The sequence below is a fragment of the Bactrocera neohumeralis genome, chromosome 5 (assembly GCF_024586455.1).
Source record: "Bactrocera neohumeralis isolate Rockhampton chromosome 5, APGP_CSIRO_Bneo_wtdbg2-racon-allhic-juicebox.fasta_v2, whole genome shotgun sequence".
In the NCBI taxonomy this organism is placed as follows: domain Eukaryota; kingdom Metazoa; phylum Arthropoda; class Insecta; order Diptera; family Tephritidae; genus Bactrocera; species Bactrocera neohumeralis.
Genome location: NC_065922.1, coordinates 54,844,105 through 54,861,608, shown reverse-complemented (window position 1 = coordinate 54,861,608; position 17,504 = coordinate 54,844,105). Strand labels below are relative to the sequence as shown.

The following is a 17,504-nucleotide window of genomic DNA, read 5'->3' as shown; positions in this document are numbered from 1 at the left end:
GAAAAAAATCGACTGTTTTTTATTCGAGGAAACCCATGTAACCCCTTAAAGAAGTTGTAAAGTTCTATGTTATGCTATACGTTGAATAAGTAGTAGCAACACAATTCTAAAATTTCTAAATTGTCAACATATTGTGTTCTTTGTGCCGATTTTGCACTACAGAGACTAAAAGCAAACATATATGTACATATTACAAGGTTATTATTTTCTGCTGCTGATGCCTCTTTCTTCTTCCGTTGAATTTATAATTTACGAAAGTTTAGCTAAAACTAAACATTTAAATGGCTCACCTCTACATTTGTTGTTCCTTATAGTCAACAGCATTTTCCCGGCAAACTTTTCTGGTATGAATTCCGTGCGCTATTATTATTTTTACACCACAATGCATTACTTAACACGCACGCAAACAAAAGGCTCATCAATATTGCTTACAATACTGTTCCACAATTTAATATTTTTCCAAACAATTTTACACACTTTACACTTTCTTCTCTATTTACATTTTTTTCAATATTTTATACGAAACACGTTGCTTTTCACATTTTTACAAACCGCTGTTTCGCTTTAAATTCTTTCCACCTTGAGTATTCAAATACTTCCACACATTCACACTAATTACTCGTATTTGCACAAATTTTTACTTTTTAATTGCACCAAAATTAATTATTTCTTTGAGTTATTAATGAATTTACAATTTTGTTCAACTCGCACGCACATTTTTCTTAATGAAACTTCTTTGTAACTGCACAACACAAGTAACGGCGCGCACTCAGTGCATTTGCATGCATTGCCTGCAGTTGCGCTGAGAATCATTCTCCTGCTCTCATTTGTTTTATTGCATTTGATTTTTAACAGCTGTGATTTTTGTTTTTTTTTTCATGCTTGTGCCAAAGGTGAATGCTGCAATAGAAATTTAGTCGACTTTGTTATACATATAAACAAAGGGAATATTTGCTAGAAGAGCAAGCAAACATATTTTATTGCTGCGTTGTTTATTAATTTAACGTAATATTTAAGAGATTGAAGAAAAGATCAAAGATCAATATGGAAATTATGAAATGAGAAAAGAGTTATGAGAGGATAAGTAAGACGGGTAAAGAAAGAATGAATAGAGAAGTTTAAGTTGTTGGTAGTGGGTGTATTAGCATATAATATAAATATCAATTAAATGACAATGTTTTCGCTGGAACATACTTACGAATTTGCATTACACAAGGAGATATAACAAAATTTAATTAAAAATGTAGTTATTTCGTACGAAGTTCTATATTAAATACGTACATAACTAGCAATCGAGAGCTACAAATTATTTATTTCCTATTGATTCCCAATCACACTCTTCAGCTGGTATTCCTGAAGTGTCATTAATTGTGTTTGGAAATAGGAAAAGGTATTTAAAAAAATGTATAAGTCTCCGCAAAATCTCAAAAGTGGACACTTTTAATTGGTTCATCACTAACATTGATTTATTTATGGGTTAAAATCCCATGCAAGACTTTTTGAAAAATATTGAAGGCATTTTTTCATATAATGAGTTATCGTTCTGTTGATAAATATATATAGTATATACATATGTACATATGTATATGTATACATAGTTGCTTGGATTTCAATCCTCTGGTTGACCTTTTACACCTTAAAGTATTTTTGATTCTTTTAAGTTGCAAGAGTATAAATATGCGGTTGCATCCTGAACTTAGCGTTTCCTTACTTGTAGTACTTATATAGATTTATTTTTGACTTTTAAGCTTGCAAAGCATTAAAAGCGTGTTTTTAATTTAATTAAAGTGTACTTATTTTACTTTCAAGTGGATATAACCCCTTAAAGCATAAGTAGACACAACACTTCCCAAATTTTTCAAGTCAGTGAGCAATTTATTTTATGACACTTTCCAAATAATTTATATTAAAAAAATTTAAAATTTTACTTAAAATAAAAAATAAAAGTAAAGTTTTAAATTTAATTAAATAAATAAATTTAAAGTAAAGTCTTAAATTTTATTCTAATTGAAATAAATTTGAAATTAAAAATGAAAGTATTGAAAATTTGCCAATCGTCAACCAAAATGCAAAATAACGTAACATCAATTTGTATAAGTTTACAAGCGAAGGAAAAACGATATAATTGAAACCATTCATATGAAACAAAATTTGAGATTGGAAATAAAATGGTTATGTATTGGTTATAAAGTGGTTATATATTGGTTATGTGTAGGTTATATATTGGTTATATCTGCCAACGGAAACTGAAAATTTAATGCTACTTATGTAATATACTGTAGTGAGCATAAGAAATAAAAAGAACTCAATTTCATTTTTTGTTTTTTGATACGTTGTTTTGCATTTTAAGTGATTATTTCTGCATTTCCATGAATTCACATTATTTCATCAATTCTTAAAATAGATTTAATTTCCCTAAAAAATATAAAGTAATTTGTATATAAACACCCTTTAAGTATATTACTCACCTGGATTGATATTATTTGTTTGTTTGTTATACGAACGACGTTGTTGATAAATTAGAAAAATGACGTGGGGCGAACATCGAAAGAACGAACGCTAAACTTCGCACATTTTTTGCTTTTACTAGAACATTTACAATTTTTCACTTAATTTTAGTTTTTATTTAATTTGCACAGCTCTAACTCAAGATTTTAAATTACACAAAATGATTAAAAAGCGCTTTTGCCATTAATTTCTAACGCGTTTATTACTATTTTTTCCAAAACACGAACTTACGCGCAATTTGACCGCTGACCGATCGCGATTGAAAAAATCCAATTGACTGTCCCTGAGCAAATGTGTAGTGAGTGTGTAGAGTTCCCTAACAGTGGTGATGCTGTAGGAGGGGAGTTGGAGTTTGCATGTGGCGAAAGTGTCCGTTGTTTTTGTCCACCTTCGTTTGCGTTTGCTCATCGCAGCATAGCGAAGAAGTGATGCACTCGCTTCATGTCTACTACATCACGGTAGCTGTTGTCCTTGAAAAGTTTTCTGTTTATGAATTAGCAGAAATTTGGCGACATGGTGTCAAATGAAAGAAGTCGCATGCGATTTTTTGTATACTCTGAAAATATTTTAAAATGCTTATTGAATATAAAATGTAATAATATAAATAAAATGTAATAATATATTGATTAAATGAACATTTGATTTTAAAAGTACTTTTACAAAGCAAGAGAAGAAAAACTCTTTATGATGACCTTTAATTTTCACTTTCTACTTTTGTGAGTATTTTGCAGATAACTTATTTCCTACTTTTTTTGAATAAAATAAATATTTTATACTATGTGCAACGATCATACGAAGAAGTGTTTGCTGAACACTAAAATATGAAACGAAAATCGCAGAAAGCATATACTGCTGGTAGACCAAGGTAGATCATTTTTGAAAACCAAAAAAATCAACTTCAAATAAATTGACAGAAATACTGACCCAAAAATATTTGTATTATTGTAGACCCGAAGCGAATAGTTCGATATGGCAGTATTAGACCACTCACTTATACAGCATGTTTAAAGACAGATAATAAATATACCATTCTTCATAATAGTTTTTTAATGAAAGCAAATTATTCTAATAACTGAATATGTTAAATACATAAAAGCGAAGTGTTTTATGAGCACTTAATAATACTACTGTTTTGTTCATTTCATCTCCTTCTCCTCCTGCCAATTTTGCAGTCATCATAGCAATTGGAAAAATCCTCTGTCGTGATGGCCAACAGAGCCTTCTTCGATTCGGCTTTTATATCCTCAATTGAGTCAAAACGTTGTCCTCAGAGGGGTCATGTGAATTTGCTGAATAGACAGAAGTTACTCGAAGGTAAATCAGGCGAATGCGGTGGTTGCGGCATGATATTGGTAGAAAATGTGGCGAAATGATAACGAATAACCAATCCAGTATGACGGCGGTGCCACGCCCATCGTCCAATTTTCACACCAGTTCTCATAAAGCTCTCTCATACCAGCTCGGTGGTAAAATTTAATGTCTCTGGCGTATTTAGTTATTGATTTATCGTGCCTTTAGTACTTTTTAACAGTACGGTTATAAGGGGAGTGAGCGCGGTTATCCTCCAATTTTATCCATTTTTACACTGTAGGTAGAAGTTTTCATACTATTTGTGCTGGGGAAATTTGGTTGTTGTAGCTTTCGTGGCTTAGGAGATACATACATATGTACATTAAACTTATTAAAGGGCAGCGCCATGCCCACTTTTTCAAAATGTTTCACTTACAGATGCCCCTTGCTACTGTGATCCCCTGTGCCAAATTACAGTTTAATATCTTAATTTAGTGCTTAGCTATGGCACTTTATAGGTTTTCTCTTAATGGTGCTTTTTGGTAGTGGTAGTGGTCCCATTACGCCCATCTACGAACTCGTAATTTTCCTAATACTCTCTAGCAACAGGTTGCAAGAGTATAAAAAGAGCAGTCCTGTGGCACTAAACTAATGGTGGAGAAGGAAAATTGATTCAACGAGTTTTATCAAATTAACTTCAGACAGGAGAACAGAACTTCTAACTCTTCCATTCAGGATTTTTACTAAGAATATAATGTCATCACTAGTAAGTGTAGGTCGATTTATAAGCCTTAAGCGACTAGTGTACTAAAGTAGACTTAACCTAGAAACTCATCGAAAATGACCTAAGACAAAAAGTAAAAATGGTTTTTGAACAGACTCTTACTTGTCAGAAGCTTATCTTCAAAGCTCGAGATCTCAAAAGTCTGATGACAGTCACGCCGATAATAATTTTAAATTGATGAGGCGATAAGCACCCTACCATTATTTATTGGTTGTTCTAAAAGCTAAATTTATTTGAGGCAAGATATCAAAAGCTTTGAAATCGTGGATCTTACAAACTCAGTTTTATAAGACTTTATATGTTCTTATGTGTTTTCTCCTAATTAATTTACCCTTTGCATATAGTACAAATAATTTATATAATTTTCCAAATGAGTCTCGTATTATTTGCATATGCACTGATAATACTTCTTATATTTCACGATGCCCCCAATTTCAATCGCAAATATTTCAACACATACTAATTAGAAACTCACACACACATATTTACTGAAGCACTCGCCTGCTATTTGCATACCGTCCACATAATTAAAGCACTTTGGCAAACATACATACTTACTCCGTGTGTGCAATTTGAAATGTGAAAAAGTGCACGGCGCAAATATTCGTTGCATTGGCCAAAATGCCGTTCAAGATCTCCTCCACGCCGCCATTTGCTCATTTGGCAATCGTGACGACGCTGACACCGTTGTTTATTCCCATGCTATGCCAGTATGTGTGTATATATATGCGCTATTTTAGTTTGCCGCTACTAATGTTGCTTGTTTTAGATACTAAAATATTTTGCGTTTTCGTGTTGCACATGTGTCACTGACAGAAATAGCACCACACCGACTGTAGCGGGCAAGCAAAGAAAAAACTATAAGACAAATATAATTGTAAACAGCTTTTGAAGTCAGTGAATGCATACATACATACATATGGTTATAGTGTATATAGATTGATATGTTAATGCATTATGGTTATCCTTAAATAATAGATGGAAATCCCTAGAAGAAATTTTCTAAGCCTCAATTGTATGACAGCTATATGCTTTATTTGTCTGATATCGACGGTTCCTACAAATTAGCAAATCCTTTGGTAGAAACGGATGTGTGTAAAATTTCAAATCGATATCTCAAAAATGAGGTTCTAGTACGCTTATACAAGTATACAGACAGACCGGCGGACGTGATTAAATCGACCGGTTCTTAACTAAGCCGCACTAATATGGTCACCTGGATGCCAAGCAATGCAGACGAAGAAGTTACAGACATGCCAGAATAAGTCACTCCGGAGTACAACGAGATGCCTCTTGATGTCTCCCATCGAACATCTGCACAGTGAGGCCCGCATGCTTCCAGTTAAGGAACATAATGAACTCCTCCACAAGCAGTTTCTGCTGGAGTGCTTCCGTAGAAAGCATCCCTGCAGTCACCTGCTTGTAACGGCACCGCCTCTTAGGAGAATCATGAGGTCTTTCCTCAATTACGCCCAACAATGTGCTCATCTGATTTCCAACGAAACTGACTTCAGACATGCACTGGCGGCCATTCACAGTGGAGCCATTAACACCTTCACCGACTCCCTGTCAGTGAATGGCGTACTTGGAGTCAAACCACCACCCATTGCAGACGACGAGCTCGAGTTGCCGCGAGAATATAATGTGACCGTTGCGCAGCTTCGTTCGTTCTAGATACTGTAGCAGGTTAAACTCCTACTTATCCAGAATCGACCCCGCCATATCAAATATATGTTCAGCATGCAACGAGTCCCCGCATACATCTAATCACCTCTTTGCATACCAGGCTTATCCCACACATCTGATACACCTCTCCTTATGGTCCAACCGCGTCGAAACAGCACGTTTCCTTTGCATATTTGTTTTTTTTATAACCACCCTAATGCACATACGTGAAGTGTGACAAATATTGCGAAATCAATACCAACTCTAATTGGTCACATCACGGCAATAGATTGATGGACGATACGATAACATTAACATATTTTGGATACATCGGTATATACGAAGAAGTCGGGTATATATCATGAGATGTGTATGCCTGTATGAATTTATATACATATATAGTACATATATGTACTTCTTAGTTTAGCATATTCATATCGCAATATAAAATAAAGGTTCCAAAATAAGGAAGCAAGGAAAAGTGGTTCCGAGGTGGATCAAAGTAAAGCGTAGCAGAGAGTACCGAGAGTAAATTCGGAAGCATTTCAGTACTCAGATTTGACTGGCATGTTCACCTACCAACCTCGGAACTAGTTTTTATAAAGGTTCCAAAATAAGGAAGCAAGCAAAAGTGGTTCCGAGGTGGATCAAAGTAAAGCTTAGCAGAGAGTATCGAGAGTTGATCTAAATTCGGAAGCATTTCAGTACTCAGATTTGACTGGCATGTTCACCTACCAACCTCGGAACTAGTTCTTATTTTGGAACCGATGGTTTTTATTTCCAAATATTAACCGCAAACGGGCCAGCTCAAGTTCAATTACAAACAGAGGCGATAGTTAGGTTCGGTTAGGTTAAGGTAGACAGCTTTGGCAAAACCGCCTGAATCTATCCCGCTTAGGTGTTGTAATTATGTTTTCGTTATTTCACCTGGATGTCTAGTAAAAATACGAGATGCCAGGTATTTTTGCCCTGATCTATCAAAATCAGGATATTTGAGGAGGATGTGGTGACCTTCTTCCAAACAGGTGACGCAGCTGTCATCCAGAAAATCTTCAATCTTACCGCCTGAATACCGATCGAACAGTGTCCTGTTATACTCCTAAAATCAATAAAAGGTAAACTTTTCTCCGAGCAAATAACTCTCTAGACCTCTTCCGATTTATCGTGGGTTAAAAGAATCTTGCGATTGCACGGCTGCTGGCTGCTCCAGCCCTGCGTCCTCAAAAAACTGATAACCTCGCCTTTTTGATGATATCTTATCGGTCACTACCTACGCCGAGGTAAGATTGTTTAAAATTATTGTTTTACTAATTGTGGGGTCCCGGTCATAACCCGGTCATAGGATAGGTATTTTGATGGCTAGGTCATGTCGTCCGAATGGATGAAATCACTACAGCTCCGAAAATATTCGAGGCAGTACCAGCCGGTGGAAGCAGAAGAAGAGGAAGACCTCCACTACGTTGGAAAAACCAGGTGGAGAAAGACCTGGCTACTCTTGGAATCTCCAATATGCCAATAAAGAAGAAGAAGATATCATTATCCGGGCACCACTTTAAACTATCATTACCACAAGAACTCTTTAAAATCAAAAAGCGTTAGAAGCTATTATGTCCAGTGTATAAAATGCCAACAATAGAAAAATGCCACAAAATAGTGTTGCCAACAACAAAGATGTCCATTTCGTTTCGTTTTAATTGCAAAGCGGAAAGTTAAATCTGCGACAAACAACAACTAACGAAGCATTCGCGTTCGCTGCGGGAAAAAACGAACTGCAGTTGCAAGACGAACGTGATGCTGCTTACTTAAAGTGTAGCAATTGTCGGTCGTGAAGCTCAAAATCTTTCGCAATGAAATGAAAAACGACGAAATTTCGCGCCGTAAAGTGTGCTTCATACGAGTGTGACGCGAATAAAAACCGAGTAAAATCAACGGACTAACAACCAACTAGTAAATGTCAGCTGGCAACTCCCAACTACTGTAAACATAACTAACAAGCAAACGAACATACAAATAACTGCCGGCAATCACACACTAACACATACACATACATATTGACAATAAACGTTCGTGCGAGTGCAAATATAAACAAAAATTTCGTACGAAGATAAAGTCACAACTGCACACCTAACGTTTGGTAGAAGCGACTGAACAAACCAGCCGATGAGTTGCAACAATAACAAACCAAGTAATATGGCATGTTGCATTTTATTCAAACAGGGTGCGAAAGTAATCAAAGGCAAGTGTGACATTAATTCTAATTAAGTTTCTGCTGTCAGCAACGATCTGGTTTAGTATGCTTGTATATACCTGTATGTATGTACATACATTAGGTTAGGCTACATGGCTAATCTAGAGAGATCGCACGTGGATCGCTATGTGTACTCCTGTGTTCGAACTTATAATGTAGTAAAATGCTTCAAAGCGAATACAAATTCCCTTCAGTTCGGTGGGGTGTTTGAAGGTCTGCGCTCCCAAGTATTCAAGCCAGCTTCTGCAGGCGATAGGATTCCCAGCCATACAGCATGGACGCCAATAAATGACTTGTTACAACCCCCATAACTAGGGAGTTAGGTTAGCCAAACTAAGGGCAAAGAGATCACTAGATCTCTTGCGAATGATCTTGGGCCAAAAAGATTTTGCGACAACGCATGTACCGATGGTGGACCAGCGTTCGCTAAACTCCCGAAGCCCAACTATCTAATAACACAGGAGGATACGGGAGTACTGACATTCTACTGAGCATTCTAATGATAGCGATTTTAGGGCGCCACAACTCCCTCGGCGGTATATGGACAGAGAAGGAGCCGCAAAAGTTCGGTTTGGGGACTCCATAATCCAAGTGATCCGGTATGAAGTCAAAGTATGTGAGGATTTCCGAGTGTTCAGACACGTGTTCTTTTAGGAACTCAGATTCTCTGAGTCTGATAGCAACTTTCACAGCCATATACCTTCCGAGGATGTTTATGGGCACCATGTGTCAAACATGGTCAAGTAACATGGTTGGGGTGAATCTTAGTGCTAATGAGCGCCACCCGCTGAACGCCCTCGAGTTTAATTGCAAGTGTGGTCTTTTCTAGAGCATTCCACAACATACAAACTCCGTGGAACATAATGGCTTGACTATGGTTTTATAGAGTCAGAGTACCATTTTTAGTGAGAGATCCCACGTTTTGCGAATGGCACCTATACAGCAATATAAGATAATAATCGATGCCTTTCTTGCTCTCTCTTCGATATTCGGCTCCCATGAAAGCTTCCTATACTTCCTTTGTAGTTACTTACATTAGAGTGTTTTTTTTTTATGTAATCGCGTATGTGGGAAATGTTCTGCCGATCATTCTGAACAATTTTTCTAAGAGACTAGGGATCTGAAACCCATTTCGAACCAGCGGTTTTTAAGGCATCATTAAAATCTCGGAAGTGCCAGTGAGAACCATTTTGAAAAATCATTTGGACCTAAGAAAAGTGAAAGCTCGAATGGTTCCAAAATCTCTCAATTTTTTTGAAAAACGGCGTGACGTTAACGTCTGTGAAACAATGCTTTCCAACTACCGGGATGCCATCAAACGCATTATTACTAGCGATGAGTCTTAGATCTGTGCTTACGACCCGGAAACAGACGATCAATCGGCCGAAAATCGTGGCAAAGGTGAGTCGAATCCGAAAAAACCACGTCAAAACTCAAGGTTATGTTGAGACCGCTATTCCGGAAATTGACTTTAACAACTGTTTCGAGGATTGGATTGGATAGATTTCGAAGAATAAATTAAGAATTTTAAAAATATGAACAAAGTCTTACTATTTTTTGCTCATAATATAATTCATTTTGGCCATAACTTTGTGAAAACTCACTTTCCCTTTTAACTCATCTTGTAAGAACTCACCTTTTCATGTAGAACATTTTTAAGTAAGTCAATGATTTCACAACCAACCAGTTTTTGTACTTTTGGCAACATTATTTGATTTTGAGTTTTTCCATTCAAATACCTTATGTCTACTAAAAATACACCTACTCTCAGCCTTATAATTAAATTTCCATTTAACTGCAAGTGCGAGTAAATTTCTGTGCCAATATTTACCTGATGTTACCTGTTTGTTCTACTGCCAATGCAAAACTAGTACAAAACTGACAGACATGCTGACAATCCAACAAATAGACAAGCAGACAGACAGACAGACAGACTACCGGGGGAAAGATATTTGGCTGCAGACAGGCAGAAGACAGAGTACAGACAGCAAACAGACAGTGCAGTTTGGTGCTAAAGCAGACGGAGCAGACAGACGGACGGCACATTGAAAAGCCAAAAAATATTCAAGGAGTTTTGTATGCATTTAATACCGTTTTGTTAGTACTCGGCAGACTTTGCATGCAGGCAAACATACACAAGAAGAGTAATGCATTACGGCTGCAGTTTAAACTCAAACTCAAGCTGCGCTTACACACGCAACGCTGATGCAAATATCTACAGTAGTGAGCAGAAGAGGAAAGCCACGCTGACGTTGTTGATTTATGAAGTGTACGTTTAGCAGACATTTTGCTGTGTAAAGCCCACAAAGTGTTGTCAAGTGACGGATTTCGCTGCTGCATGGAAAGCAACAGTGCGACGCAAATTGCTGATATGCCGTACATATACATACATATGTATATATATACCATATATATCGTTATATCTTATATAGCAATGTTCGTATAGTCGCTTAGTCAGTTTCGAAAGGAAGCCTAACGGTCTGGCAATGACAAATGCTTCAAGTGCGTATCCGAAAAGTAGAACACTAAATGCCGACGATAGAAAACGTAATGAGTACGAAAGTGTCATTGAAAAATTAACTTAGAATGACACTTTGACAGAAACAGCGGCAGCAAGGCGAGAGTAATTTGATAACTTTTTGGAATCTACATACATATGTATAAGTATATGTACATACATACATACATATGTTTATATACATATATGAAAGTATATACAAATTCCTTGCTAATTCTTATGAAAATTACATATTCTCCGATTAGGTGCTAGCCGACAAAGGGTGAGTCTAATAAGACTCCACCGACAGGTTGGGAAGCGTTTTCGTAACCGATTGGCAACATCTGCGGTCTGTTCATACGTCGGTCTGTCTGTATATACGAGTGTTAGTTTCTCAGCTTTTGAAATATCGAACTAAAATTTTGCATACGTACTTTTCTCCACAAGGAGCCGCTCAATCGGAGCCGCCGATATCGAACAAATATAACATATAACCGCCATATAAACTGAATAATCGGAATCAAGTACTTTTATGGAAAGCTTTTTCAAGGTATCATTATAAAATTTGATTACATATACATATGTATCTAAGACATCGCTACAAAATGAAAGAAGCCGAAATGACGTAGAATGAGGAACTTGATAAACTGGCCGTCAGTGGTAATGCTCGAAAATTCTACGAAAAGATGCGGCGACTTACAAAAGGTTTCAAGACCGGAGCACACTCTTGTAGGACCCAAAGGGATGTTCTAGGGGCTGCTCTTCAGAGCATACTGAAGTAATGGAGGACTTCTCCAGCCTGCTTTAACGGAAGTGAAAGTGTAACATCTGAAAATGGCGAACCCGATTCCCTAATCGATGACGAAAGAATAGATGTTCCATCGCCCGACTTTGATGATGTTCGAATAGCAATTATCCGCCTGAAAGACAACAGAGAGGTACGGATGGATTATCGGCCAAACTTTTAAAATATGGTGGCGAAGATCTGACAAGGTACATATGTACATCAGCTTCTTTGCAAGAGATGATAGGTTGAAAACATGTCCGACGATTGGAATTTAAGTGTGTTCTGCCCAATCCACAAAAATAAGAACCTTACAATCAGCGCCAATTATCGTGAGATAAGCCTCCTTAATATCGCATATAAGGTCTTATCGAGCGTAGTGGGTGAAAGACTGAAACCTACCGCCAACAAACTGATTGGACCTTATAAGTGTGGCTTAAGACCTGGAAAATTAACAACTGATCAGGTATTTACCATGCGCCAAATCTTGGAAGACCCATGGAAAAAGGATCGGCACACACACACTCGCAAAGTAACTGCCTTTATGTCACTTTGTTTGAATTTGGTATCCCCGTAAAACTATTACGACAATGTTAACTGACGTTGAGCAATACCAAAAATTCCATCAAGGTTCGTAAGAAGATCTTCGGACCGTTCAAAGCCAAGCGAGGTTTCAAACAAGGAGACTCCCAATCGAATAATTTTTTCAATCTATTGTTGGAGAAAATAATACGAGCTGCAGAGCTAAATTGAGAAGATACAATCGTCTAGAGGAGTACATAGCTGCTGGCGTACGTTGATGATATTGACATCATTGGCCCCAGCAACTGCGCCATTAGTTCTACTTTCTTTAGACTGGATAAGGAAGCGAAGCAAATGGGTCTGAATATCTTCTGTCATTAAACAAACAATCATCGCAATCGCGACTTGGCAAGTCACTGTTGACGTATAACTTTGAAGTTGTAGATAATTTCGTTTATTTCAGAGCCAACATCAATACCATTAACAAAATCAGTCTCGAAATACAACGCAAAATCACTCTTTCCAACAGGTGCTACTTTGGGCTGAGTAGGCAATTGAAAATTACTCTACGAACAAAGACCAAACTATACAAGTCTCCTTCCCGTCCCGTCCTTCTATATGGTGCGGAGGCATAGACAATGACATCATCTGATGAGTCGGAGTTAGGAGTGGTCAAGAGAAAGGTTCTGCGGAAGATTTATGGTCCTTTGCTTAATGGAAACGGCGAATACAGCGGGCGATGAAACGATGAGCTGTACAAGATATACGGCGACACTGACATAGTTTTGCGAATCAAGGGACAGCGGCTGTGCTGGCTAGATCATGTTGCCTCGAAGGAAGAAGGTTTTCGATTCAGTACACGCCGGTGAAAGCAGAGGAAAAGGAAGTGCACCACTCCGAGGAATAGATAAGGTGGAGAAGGACCTGGCATTACTTGGTATTTGGAATTGGTGCCAAATAGCAAAGAAAAGAATGTCAAATTAAAGATAAAGTATTTTAACAGACGACAAAGAACACAGCTGATTGTAAACACGAAGCCGTAAACTCAAGTTTATGTAACGCGGAGAAGCAGAGATGTCGAAATTTATTATATGAATTATGAGAATTACTTAACGACTTGTGTCCTTCTACACAGATTACCAAATAAAAAATTTAATGAAAAAGATTTCTCCAAATATTTCTATAATAGTACCTGGAATAGATGAATGAGCGTAATCATATGACTTGTCTGAAAAATTCATATTGTTCTGCTAAAATTATTGTCAATTATTATTCGTTAGAAGAGCAGCAATTTCGAGAAGAAAAAATTATCAGAACAAAAAAATCTTAAAAATTGCCGTCAATATGTCAGAATCGGCGAAAACGTTAGGTTAGCAAAGTTATCGTGTAAAGTTTTATATCTTGCAACATCTCTCTCTTTCACTTTTGTATCTAGTGTTGCATTAGCCATGTTGCACTAACAACCACTGATGCTGTTGTTGCAGCAAATTCTCTTTACGGCGAATTGTTGCCCGCAGCGCTCGCAGACATAACAAAAACTTGAAGAGGTAAACAAACCCATGCGAACTGCAACTACAACAAGATAACAAAAGCAAAAATAAATAAAACTTGCAACACATAAAAACACAGCTAAACTGAAAGCAAAACGATAAAAATATAAAAGCTAAAAGTAAGCTGAAGAAAACAGCAACTAAATATGATGGTGTATGTGTGCTTGTGTTTGTGATTCTTTCATTCTACTGTTATTTGCCCTTCTATTCTGGCTTTTTTGCTGTGCAGTCATCTTTGATTTCGTTATTGTGTTCGCTTTGTTTTGTTGTTGTTGCTGCTGCCGACAATTGTCACAATAACATTTATGCAGTTGAACTTGCATTTCTCGGTGCAGAAATATATTTGTACCGAGTCTAGAAACTGTGAGCATTCTTAGAAATGAAAACAGGCACATATTTCACTGGAAGCTACACTGGTCACCGATTTGCAGCGATTTGTACCAAATAAAAGAAACCACTTCACCAGTCGTTCAAAACTTCGTATATAAGAGTGAGCGATTATTTTCTGGTACAGGGTTTTAATCATCAAAGGAAGAATTCCAAGAGATCTACATGCAAAAGAGAGAAGACCACTCTGACTATGGTAGAATGATGGAATATAAATACACATGTGCTTAAGCCAGTGAGGAAGCAAACATTTGAATTCTGGCAAAATCGGTGGGCAAGAGAGCACAAAGGAATATGGACCGCTAAACTAATCGAAGATATATGGTAGAGATCTGACGGAGTAGGAAACACTGCGAGCTGAACTACTACTTAACACAAATGCTCTCCGGTCACGGGTATTTCCGAAAATATCTGTAAAACATGGGAAACGAACAGAAAGCACTGCATGTATTTACGGACTGGACACTAGACAACGCAAACCATACCGTTTTTAAGTGTCGACGATGGAAAGAAGCACGGAGAATATTAAAAAACAAGCTTACATAAGTCGATGCGAAAAATCTACTAAACAAATGATAGCCTGCGACTAAAACTGGCAGCAAAATACCTGCTTTGTGGAATATGTACTACGTACTAAAAAAGAGATGTGGACACAGAACCTCCAGCCACAGAGAATTCAAGTCAACAGAAGGTGAGCCAAACAGCTTGATGCTGAATACAAAATCGCAGGGTGCGTAGAAACTGACCTGCAATTGGTCCACTTTGAAAACCTTTCCTGATGTAACGCTAAAGCGGTTCGGAGGCAAGGCAAAGGCATGATAGGAAAGGAAATGTTTTTAGTGTATACACGACTCACGTAGGATGTCGTACTATATAGGGTCTAAAAAAACAAAGAAACAAAAGTGGATACCAAAGTCTAGGTATTGTAATTTCATCTAAACACAAACATATTGTTTTTATGTGAGGTACGAAATAAGATCATTCTCTTTCCAAAATGTTTTTTTCTGTCCAACAACATCAACAAATATTCAACATAACCTAAAACTCTATTGTCTTAATGTTGGTCCTACCTCTGAGGTGTCTTGTGGCCAACAGTCCAATATATTATTAGCTAACCAAGTTAGATATATGTACTTATTAACCCTATCGACATCAATATTTTGTCCACTGACAGCACTCAAGTTTGGTGGAAGGAATTCCAAATTTGTATGCTCTCTCGTTGGACAACATAATGGTGTCCATAGAACTGACCCTTACTCATTGACTTGAAATTTTTGTTTTTAGTGATGAGAAAATTTTAAATTTAGATAAATCGATATAAAAGCTCAAATATTTTAAGAGAAAAAGCCAGAATACACCCTACCAAAATGGGTACTAAGTGTATACTACTGTGATCAAAGGTTCTTTATTTATTCTTTCAACTCAATTTCATCCCCTTCAAATGAATACCCGTCCAATAAAACGCACTTTAACCAACGCTTTTTCCAGTCTTCGAAACATTTGGAATAGTAATTTTCCAGTACAGCCTTCAAGACCTTCCTCTATTCGGTCTTTATCTCTTCAACCGTACCCAAACAGCACCTCTGTATTGGTGTTTTGAGTTTGTTGAATAGTCATAACTCGCACGGAGCCACATCAGGGTAATAGTACAAGAGTTCTGGAACGATATGAGTTAAGTTTATGGCAAAAACGTCGGGAAGAACCAATGCAATATGACATAGTGCACTATCGTTATGAAGGAACCAAGATTTTCGCCCATAAATTCGGCCTTTTCTGACGAATAGCTTGTCACAAACGACGTTTAAGGATCAAAAAAATGCTTTGTTGATAGTTTGGACCGGTGTAAGGGGGTCATAGTGCTTCATACTATGATAATCACTTTTTGCTCAACGAATTTATTTTGTACAATTAACAGTCTAACCTAGCCAATTAGCAGTATAACCTAGATGGTTCATAGCTGCAAGTATGGATAGCTTTCTTATCTCTTAGGAAGGTTGTTCTCTTTCCACTCTCCTATCTTTCCTAAACGCTTATTCAGTGATTTGTGGAGCTATTTAACTAATGGTTTAGTTTCAACTTCTATCTCATGTCTGTGATCAAGTATGATTGAAATATAGATTTTGAAGGTTTCGTTCCGTTATAATTGTCGGAGTGAATTTGACAGCAATACATTAGTTCGTGATCTCATTAATGCAATAAGTGAAGATTTTCGATTTGAAGAAAAAAGATGTTGTTTTCAATTACGATGTAGGCTTATTAAATTATTTCTGTACAACTGTTAGAAGCGGAAATTTCCAACTAAAAATGTTCAGAATTTTCGCCGTGGACGCAGAAAACCTGGTTCTTGAACTCACTTACCCCAGACACAACTCTTTCAACTTATAGAACCAGTGTAAGGGACTTGCTGTAAGATGGTTTTTAAACTGCAGTTATAACAGCTTATTATATCTTGAACAGAATATTCAAGTATTGAGGCCTTATTTGTTACGAGCTGAGTCGTTTTAACCATGATCGTTTATACGCGATCGCGTCCCTAGTTTTGAGATATGGATCTCGAATTGTACACACGTCCTTTTCACCCTCGAAACCATCGATATCGGACAACTATAACATTTAGCTAACATCAATCAAAGTCAAGTCCATGTATGGATAACTTTTTTTTAAAGATATTTTCACGAAATTTGGCAAGGGTTATTGTTCAAGGCAACACTACAATCTCTGAGCATATTTTTCAATAGTGTTTCGGTAGCATATATCCCTTCGAATTGGCCGATAAATCAAGATAAAGATCTTTTATACTGTAAGAAATATACCGGTGAAGGATAGCTTCGAAATCAGTAATTTTAAGCCGTCCCCAAACATCAATATAAATAGAGAATCTACTCCAGCTGGGATATGAATTCGTCGAGTTAGAGTTACACAAGAAACTTTTTATTTTGAAAAATAACTTTAAAAACTACCACAAACCAACAATCCTCCCCAATTTTGTTTTTTTTTTTATTTTTGTTGCAATTAAAGTCAACTTTATCGGAAAGTGATTGGAAATTGATGAATTTAACAGGCAATTCACCGAAAAATGCCGGCACACTATTGACATTTGTAAACGCAATTGCAACACCGTTGCAATATAAATTATTACAACAACAGCATAGACCATACATACAACAAACAACAATAAAAAAGAACTGAAAATGGAATGTGACACAATTCGATGGCGTCGAAGTAAACAGCGACATGTTTTGTTGTTGCTTGAGTAGGCGTGCAAAGGA

The 17,504-nt window shown here is 37.0% G+C and overlaps 1 long non-coding RNA gene across 1 annotated transcript in view; it reads right to left on the bottom strand.

Annotated features, from left to right (window-relative positions):
* Positions 1–892, bottom strand: part of LOC126757931 (uncharacterized) — a 170,740-nt gene extending 169,848 nt beyond the window's left edge. The window contains exon 1 of the long non-coding RNA XR_007666802.1: positions 291–892. This is a non-coding gene — a long non-coding RNA (uncharacterized LOC126757931). The remainder of the gene's footprint in view (positions 1–290) is intronic.
* Positions 893–17,504: the final 16,612 nt, after the last annotated feature.